This window comes from Chiloscyllium plagiosum, chromosome 31, assembly GCF_004010195.1.
Source record: "Chiloscyllium plagiosum isolate BGI_BamShark_2017 chromosome 31, ASM401019v2, whole genome shotgun sequence".
In the NCBI taxonomy this organism is placed as follows: Eukaryota; Metazoa; Chordata; class Chondrichthyes; order Orectolobiformes; family Hemiscylliidae; genus Chiloscyllium; species Chiloscyllium plagiosum.
Window position 1 is genome coordinate 2,114,709 of NC_057740.1, and position 8,392 is coordinate 2,123,100.

The 8,392-nt window shown below is 44.3% G+C and overlaps 1 long non-coding RNA gene across 1 annotated transcript in view; it reads right to left on the reverse strand.

Annotated features, from left to right (window-relative positions):
• The window catches only part of LOC122565138, an 11,240-nt gene extending 10,981 nt beyond the window's left edge, over positions 1-259 (reverse strand). Inside the window, exon 1 of the long non-coding RNA XR_006316099.1 lies at positions 109-259. This is a non-coding gene — a long non-coding RNA (uncharacterized LOC122565138). The remainder of the gene's footprint in view (positions 1-108) is intronic.
• Positions 260-8,392: the final 8,133 nt, after the last annotated feature.

The following is an 8,392-nucleotide window of genomic DNA, read 5'->3' on the forward strand; positions in this document are numbered from 1 at the left end:
CCCCCCCCCCCCCATCTCGGCCTCTATCCCGCCCACCCTGTGTTTACCCTCCCCGGGTCCTGTCCCTCGGGCGGGGTTGTGGGGGTGGGGGGGTTTGAAGGGTCCTACCCGAACAGCAGAAAGTCTCCGATCATTTTCCTTCGACTCCCCGTGCAACCTAACCGGACAGCAGCGAACAACGAATCACGGCGCAAGCTTCATAGCCGTCCACCAATCGGAACTGCCGGAAGGGAGGTTCCCGCTAGCAAGTTCGGTTGTTCGGAGCTTGACGTCATTCGGCCGACGGCCGCCGTCCCCGCCCACAAACAAATAACCCGGCCCACATTCCACTGCCCCGCCCACATCCCACTGTCCCGCCCACATCCCACTGCCCCGCCCACATCCCATGCCCACCGCCGGCACCCCGCACCGGGGAGCGCGGGTTCGATCCCCCCCTCAGGCACAATGTAGTTCGGGTGTCGGTTTCTACGTCCAAAAACGCGCGGTTTTGGTGGATTGGCCATGGGAAGGAGTGACTGGGATGCTCTTCAGAGGATCCATGTCGACTCCATGACTTGCTTACACTTACACACTGTAGGGATTCTGTGATTCCTAGTTCTACCAAATTTCTATCCCAAAATTCCCTTGGCCATAAAATCCTCAGCAACCTTAAATTCACTCTCCCCCAACCATCTGATGGCTCAGTGGTTAGCACTGGCAGCCTCAGTGCCAGGGACCCACATTTGGGCTCGAGTACCCTCCTCTGGTGACTGTGTGGAATTTGCTCATTCTCCCCCTGTCTGCATGGGCATCCTCCCACAGTCCAAATGGTAAATTGGCCATAATGCGAGGTACATTAGTCAGGGATAAAATATACGGTCCAGAGAGGGGAATGGATCTGGATGGGTTATTCTTTGGAGTGTCGGTGTGGACTTGTTGGTTGAAGGGCCTGTTTCCACACTGTAAGGAATCTAACCATCCCACACAAATAGCCCAAATGCCTGAAAAATGCACATCCTTAAAAACTCTATCCAAAGGCTGTTTCCCAAGACATTCACTCCCAAAAAACCCATCTGAATTTTCTCAACACACAGATGACACCAAAATTGGAGGTGTAGTGGACAGCGAAGAGGGTTACCTCAGATTTAAAACAGGATCTTGACCAGATGGGCCAATGCGCAGAGAAGTGGCAGATTGAGTTTAATTCAGATAAATGCGAAGTGCTGCATTTTGGGAAAGCAAATCTTAGCAGGACATATACACTTAATGGTAAGGTCCTAGGGAATGTTGCTGAACAAAGAGACCTTGGAGTGCAGGTTCGTAGCTCCTTGAAAGCGGAGTTGCAGGTAGATAGATAGTGAAGAAGGCGTTTGGTATGCTTTCTTTCACTGGGTACAGGAGTTGGGAGGTCATGTTGCGGCTGTACAGGACATTGGTTAGACCACTGTTGGAATATTGTATGCAATTCCGGTCTCCTTCCTATCGGAAAGATGTTGTGAAACTTGAAAGAGTTCAGAAAAGGATGTTGCCAGGGTTGGAGGATTTAAGCCAAAGGGAGAGGCTGAACAGGCTGGGGTTGTTTTCCTTGGAGCATCAGAGGCTGAGGGCTGACCTTATAGAGGTTTACAAAATTATGAGGGGCATGGATAGCGTAAATAGACAAAGCCTTTTCCCTGGGGTCAGGGAGTCCAGAACTAGAGGGCATAGGTTTAGGGTGAGAGGGGAAAGATATAAAAGAGACCTTGGGGGCAACTTTTTCACACAGAGGGTGGAACATGTATGGAATGAGCTGCCAGAGGAAGTGGAGGCTGGTACAGTTGCAACATTTAAGAGGCATTTGGATGGGTATATGAATAGGAAGGGTTTGGAGGGATATGGGCCGGGTGCTAGTAGGTGGGACTAGATTGGGTTGGGATATCTGGTCAGCATGGACGGGTTTGACCAAAGGTTCTGTTTCCATGCTGTACATCTCTATGACTCTATGTCAAGGGTCATAGGGAAAAGGGGGAGCACGACCTTGAGAAAGATGATTAGCAGTGACCATGTTGAAAAGTGGAGGTGGTTGGATGGGCTGAACCTCCTACTCTTGTTCCTATTTTCTATGTTTCTGTACTATTAGCAATCAGTGATATAGGATGAGGACAAGAAAAGTATACTCCACTAAATGGAGGTAAGAAACCAATCACTCATCAATTCCAGGAATGACTTTATTCATAAGGCAATAGTTAACGTTTAAGATGCATCTCTTAAGCACATAGACAGCAGAGATCATGATTAGGGAGCTTTCAAAGGCATATCTAAAAGACACTTGGACAGTGAAGAGGAACCGTGAACTTATCAAAGAACATAAAACAAAGTATTAAATAATTTTGTAAATGTATCAATTTTTAAAAAGTTATTGATCATAGCCATTATGGGATAAATAGAATAATACAATGGGTAATGAAACACCACTGAGGGTACAGGTCTCCAGTCTGAGAAACAACCCTCCACCCCACCCTCTGTCTCCTACTATCATGCCAATTTTGTATCCAATTGGCAAGGTCATCCTGAATCCCATGTGATCGACCTTTACTAATTAGTCTACGATGCGGAACCTTGTCAAAGACTTTACTAAAGTCCACGTTGAGAGGTGACTTTATTGAGGTTTAAAAAATCATTAGGCGTGCAGATAAAGTGAATAACAAGGTTTTTTTCCTTTGGGAGAATTCAAAACTAGGAGGCATATTTTTAGGGAAAGAGGAGAAAATTTTATAAAGGACACGAAGGACAACGTTTTACACAGAAAGTAGTTAGTGTGTGGAATGCACTGCCAGAGTAGGTGGTGGTTGCAGGTACAGTTACCATGTTTAAAAGACATTTGGATAAGTACATGAATAGAAAAGATTTGGAGGGATATGGGCCATGTGCAGCAGGTGGGACTAGTTTAGTTTGAAAACATGGTTGGCACGGCCAAGTGGGACTGAAGGGTCTATTTCCATGCTGTATGACTCTAACTCTAACTTTCAAATGTTGGTTGGGGGCTGTTATTTGCAGGTGAAGGGATAACTGGAAATTGGGAGGCCTTCAAAAATGAGTTAACATAGAAACATTGAAAATGTTTGGCCCTTCAAGTCTTCACCACCATTCAATATGAGCATGGCTGATCATGCAATTTCAGTATGCCATTCCCATTTTCTCTCCATACCTCTTAATCCCTTTAGCCGTAAGGACCACGTACACTGCCTTTTTGAATATATCTTAACAAACTGCCCCCTGGACCTTTCTTTGGGAGAGAATTCCACAGGTTCATAACTCTAAGTAAAGAACTTCTTCCTCATCTCAATCCTGAATGGCTTACCCCTTATTCTTAGACTGTGACCCCCAGTTCTAGACCTCAACATCAGAAACATTCTTCCCATATCTAGCCTGTTCAGTCCAGTCAGGACTTTGTATGTTTCGATGAGATCCCCCCTTATTCATCTAAATTTCAGTGAGTACAAGCCCAGTCAACCCAGTCTTTCTTCATATGTCAGTTCTGTCATCCCAGGAAGCGTAAAGGTGCAGAGACAGTCTATTCCTGTTAGTGTGAAGGGCAAGGCTAGGAGGTGGAGGGAATGCTGGATGACTAGAAAAATTGAGGCTCTGGTCAAGAAAAAAATTAGGCATACATTAGGTATAGACAGCAAGGATTGAGTGAATCCCTGAAGGAGTATAAGGGCAGTAGGAATACATTCAAGAGGGAAATCAGGAGGGAAAGAAGGGTTCAGAAAAGATTTACAAGGAGATAGCTTTGGCAATTAGGGTTAAGGAGAATCCAAAGAGATTCTACAAATACATTAAGGACAACAGAGTAACTATGGAGAGAATAGAGCCCCTTAGGTTGCTTATGTGTGGAAATGTAGGAGATGAGTGAGATACTAACCGAGTATCAGTGCATCAGTGTTTACTATGGAAGCTAAATAACTTGGAGAAATAAATAGCAATATTAGCGAGTGTTGAGAAGATTTGTAGCTCAGGTTGGGGTTCTGGATGTAAGTTTGCTCGCTGAGCTGGAAGGTTTGTTTTCAGACATTTCGTTACTATGCTAGGTAACATAATCAGTGAGCCTCTGATGAAGCACTGGTGGTATGGCCCACTTTTTATTTATGTGTTTAGGTTTCCTTGAGTTCGTGAGGTCATTTCCTGTAGTGATGTCATTTCATGTTCTTTTTCTCAAGGGGTGCTAAATGACTTGAATCCCATTTATTGATTATTTGTTTAATCATTATTTAAGAAAGGTGGTAAGGAAAGCCAAGGAACAATGGACCAGTGAGCCCGACATCAGAGGTGGGTAAGTTGTTCGAGGGGATTCAAAGGGACAGCATTTACATGAAATTGTAAAGTTAAGGGCTGATTAGGCATAGTCAACATGGCTTTGCATGTGGAAAAACATGTCTCACTAATTTAGTTGAGTTATTTGAAGAAGCAACAAAGAAAATTGAAGGCAGACTGGTGGATGCTGTCTATATGAACTTCCACAAGGTGTTCATCAAAGTTCCTCATGGTAGACTGGCTAACAAGGTTAGATCACATGGAATACAGGGAGAGTTAGTCATTTAGGTACAAAATTTGCTATAAGGTAGGAGACTGAGGGTGGGTAGTGATGGAGGGATTCTTTTCGGACTAGAACCCTGTGACCAGTGGTGTGCCGCAAGAATCAGTGCCGGGTCCACTGCTTTTTGTCATTTATGTGAATGATTTGGATGCAATCACTGGAAGTGCAGATGACACAGAATTGGTGGTGTCGTGGACAGCGAAGAAGGTTACGTCAGAGTGCAATGAAATCTTGATCAGACGGGCAAATAGGTTGAAGAGTGGCAGATGGATTTTAATTTAGGTAAATGTGAAGTGCTGCATTTTGGTAAGGCAACTCAGTGCAGAACTTATACATTTAATAGTAACGCCCTGGGGAGTATTGCCACACGGTGGCACAGTGGTTAGCACTGCTGCCTCACAGCGCCAGAGACCTGGGTTCAATTCCCAACTCAGGCGACTGACTGTGTGGAGTTTGCACATTCTCCCTGTGCCTGCGTGGGTTTCCTCCGGGTGCTCCGGTTTCCTCCCACAGTCCAAAGATGTGCAGGTCAAGTGAATTGGCCATGCTAAATTGCCTGTAGTGTTAGGTAAAGGGGTAAATGTACGGGAATGGGTGGGTTACGCTTCGGCAGGTCGGTGTGGACTTGTTGGGCCGAAGGGCCTGTTTCCACACTTTAAGTAATCTTAAAAAAAAAGAGACTTTGGAGTGCAGGTTCATAGTTCTTTGAAAGTGGAGTTGCAGAGAGACAGGGTAGTTAAGAAGGTGTTTGGTATGCTTGTCTTTATTGGTCAGTGCATTGAGTTTAGAAGTTGGGAGATCATGTTGTGGCTGTACAAGACACTGGGCAAAAGTGAGGACTGCAGATGCTGGAGATCAGAGTCTAGATTAGAGTGGTGCTGGAAAAGCATAGCAGGTCAGGCAGCATCCGAGGAGCAGGAAAATAGACATTTCGGGCAAAAGCCCTTCATCAGGAATGCCCGAAACATTGATTTTCCTGCTCCTTGTATGCTGCCTGGCCTGCTGTGCTTTTCCAGCACCACTCTAATCTAGAATCTTTTCATGACACTGGTTATGTCACTTCTGGAATACTGTATTCAAGTCTGGTCTCCCTGCTGTATGAAAGACGTTGTGAAACTTGAAACGGTTCAGAAAAGATTTACAAGGATGTTGCCATGGTTGGAGGATTTGAGCTATAGAGAGTTGCTGAATAGGCTGGGGCTGTTTTCCTTGGAGCATTGGAGGCTGAGGTGGAGGTTTATAAAATCATGAAGTGCATGATAGAGTGAATAGCCAAAGTATTTTCCCAGGGCACTGGAGTCCAAAACTGGATGGCATAGGTTTAAGATGCAAAGGGAAAGACGTAAAAAAGACCAAAAGGGCAACATTTTCATGCAGAAGGTGGTGTGTGTCTGGAATGAACTGCCAGGGGAGGTGGTAGAGACCGTTTCAACAACAACATTTAAAAGGCATCTGGATGGGTATATGAAAAGAGTCATAGAGCTGTACACAACAGAAACAGACCCTTCAATCCAACTTTCCCCCCTCACCTTAAATCTATGCCTTCAGGAAAAAGTCCTTGTCTACCCCTCCAACATCCTTGTAAATCATTTCTGAACTCTTTCAAGTTTCACAATGTCCTTCTTCTGGCAGGGAGACCAGAATTGAACGCAATACTCCAAAATTGGCCTAACCAATGTCCTGTACACCTGCAGCATGACCTCCCTAATCCTACACTCAATGCACTGGCCAATAAAGGCAAGCATACCAAATGTTTTTTTAACTATCCTGTCTATATTCGACTCTACTTTCAAGGCACTATAAACCTGCAGACCAAAGTCTCTGTTCAGCAATGTCCCCCAGGAGCTTACCATAAGTCCTACCCTGATTTGCCTTTCCAAAATGCAGGACCTCGCAGTGCTCTCATCAGTCCTCTCATTACTTCTTCAAAAAACTCAGTCAACATAGTGAGACATGATTTCTCATACACAAAGCCATGTTGACTATCTGTAATCAGTCCTTGCCTTTCCAAACAGAAGGATTTAGAGGGATACAGGCCAAATGCTAGCAAATTGGACTAATCAGTTTAGGTTATCTGGTTGGCATGGATGAGTTGAACCGAAGGGTCTGTTTCTATACAGTACATCTCTTATGACTCTGACTCTAAAAGAGAAAAAAATTATAAAATTTTCAAGAAAATTCTAATTTTTTTCATGTCAGTAAGTCATACAATGAAAATCTGTAAATATAAATTGTGCAAAATTCTCCCAAATTAACAACAGTTAAACTGAATTTGAGTTGCCGATCTCTTCTCCATAGTTTTGTAAACTTGAGAATCTTTCAGTGGCTTCTGATCATCAAATATTCTGCAAAAAATAGATTCGAGGAGCTTCCATTGCAGAAATATCTGAGCTTCAAGTAACACCTTTTCATCTAGAGAATAATATAATAAACACTAAAACATTGTTTCCCAATTTTAAAGCTGACGTTTTGGGGTTGTGAACTCTACAGCAGTAATTGCTGCCTGGCTTACTGTGTTCTTCCAGCCTCCTTGCCTGTCTAGATTCTAGCATCTGCAGGTTTTTTTTCTCTAACCATGAAGCTCTGAACAAGTCATAATGGTTGTGCTCCTTGTCCCAAAGAAGACCCCCTGCTTTCACAGTGAATGCCACCCACTGACATTTTCTACAAAAGTGTGGCTACAATTTTCAAGTTTCAAAATCAGGTCACAGTGGAAGCACTGGTGTAAAATGCTGCTGTATTTACAGTGCTGGAGATCTGAAACAGTGGCAGATAATGCATGTCATTGAGTCATAGAAATGTACAGCATGGAAACAGACCCTTCGGTCCAACCCGTCCATGCCGACCAGATATCCCAACCCAATCTAGTCCCACCTGCCAGCACCCGGCCCATATACTCCAAACTCTTCCTATTCATATAACCATCCAAATGCCTTTTAAATGTTGCAATTGTACCAGCCTCCACCACTTCCTCTGGCAGCTCATTCCATACATGTTCCACCCTCTGTGTGAAAAAGTTGCCCCTTAGGTCTCTTTTATATCTTTCTCCTCTCACCCTAAACCTATGCCCTCTAGTTCTGGACTCCCCGACCCCAGGGAAAAGACTCTGCCTATTCACCCTCTCCATGCCCCTCATAATTTTGTAAACCTCTATAAGGTCACCCCTCAGCCTACGACGCTCCAGTGAAAACAGTCCCACCCTGTTCAGCCTCTCCCTATAGCTCAAATCTTCCAACCCTGGCAACATCCTTGTAAATCTTTTCTGAACCCTCATCTTTAGCCTTAAGGAATCAATGTTTTTTTTTAAAGTATATCTTCATTAACCATATCAATACAGTGTCCAAAAGAGGTCAGAGACTAGAAATATTTCAGTGAGTAAATCACCTCTTGAATGGCCAAACCCTGTCCACCATCCACAAGGCACGAGTAATGAGTGTGATGGAATACTCCCCAGTAATGCAAAGGTTAGAACAAACAGTCTTACCACGAATTCAACCCAAACTCTGGGTCAGATACGTGGATGACACCTTTGTAATCATTAAAAACACGGAAATAGAGAACACACACCGGATCATCAACTCCACACTCACAGGAATCCGATTCACGAGAGGAAGAAAAGGACAACCAACTCCCATTCCTAGACGTGATGGTACAAAGAACACCAAATGGAGAATTCACCACAAAGGTACACAGGAAAGCCACACACACAGACCAAGTCCTGAACTATGAAAGCAACCACCCCAATACACACAAACGAAGTTGCATCAAGACACTATTCAAAAGGGCCACAACACACTGCAGCACACCAGAACTGCAAAAAGAGGAAGAGGAACACCT